Source organism: Anneissia japonica, unplaced genomic scaffold (assembly GCF_011630105.1).
Source record: "Anneissia japonica isolate Jap-2015-1 unplaced genomic scaffold, ASM1163010v1 scaffold26_len2425191_cov177, whole genome shotgun sequence".
Lineage (NCBI taxonomy): Eukaryota > Metazoa > Echinodermata > Crinoidea > Comatulida > Comatulidae > Anneissia > Anneissia japonica.
Genome location: NW_022685220.1, coordinates 2,425,116 through 2,425,743, shown reverse-complemented (window position 1 = coordinate 2,425,743; position 628 = coordinate 2,425,116). Strand labels below are relative to the sequence as shown.

Below are 628 nucleotides of genomic sequence, written 5' to 3'. Positions count from 1 at the left end.
AATACACATACAAACACACACACCGACACACATATACGCTTACTTTTAACTTACCTTAGTTGCTGAAATATGAAACCGATGATTTTTTTTTATCCTTGCTGAAATGCGTGATAGCTGGTATGTGGTAAATTATTTATCCTCCAAACTGTATTTAACTATAATATCCAGTTAGATGAGTAACATGTATTAGCCTTGATTAGAATAAAAGAAATAGATTTGAAGACTTAACAGTTTCATTGATCTGAATGGAACGCAGCCGACCATTTCTTAGATTGTGCCCTTCTGTAAAGTAGCATTAGCGGACTGACATACGGGTCAATCGGTACTGATTAAACAGAGCATAACGCGATATTATAAAATCAGAGCATAAAAGGTTATACAAGCACACTTGACGCGACAAATTTTCAAATTATCCATGTGGTCCTAAGTTTTACGTTAAAAATATACTTCGGCACTCCGACCCATCTTTAAGCCCACCCTGTGTTCGAGATCAATTATTAAAGATTTCAGCTTCAATGATATACATGCAACTTCAGAAGACTAGATTAGTTACCATGGAGTATAGAGCACTAGTGAGTACTGTTCCACATGTTTCTCAAATTGATGGAGAAGGGTGGGGTGTTCTGGT

At 36.5% G+C, this 628-nt stretch overlaps 1 protein-coding gene across 1 annotated transcript in view; it reads right to left on the bottom strand.

The window, feature by feature from the left end:
• Window positions 1–262, bottom strand: part of LOC117108644 (low-density lipoprotein receptor-related protein 4-like) — a 15,210-nt gene extending 14,948 nt beyond the window's left edge. Inside the window, exon 1 of the mRNA XM_033250739.1 lies at window positions 55–262. The gene's annotated coding sequence lies outside the window, so the exon portion shown is untranslated. The remainder of the gene's footprint in view (window positions 1–54) is intronic.
• Between the last annotated feature and the right edge of the window lie 366 nt (window positions 263–628).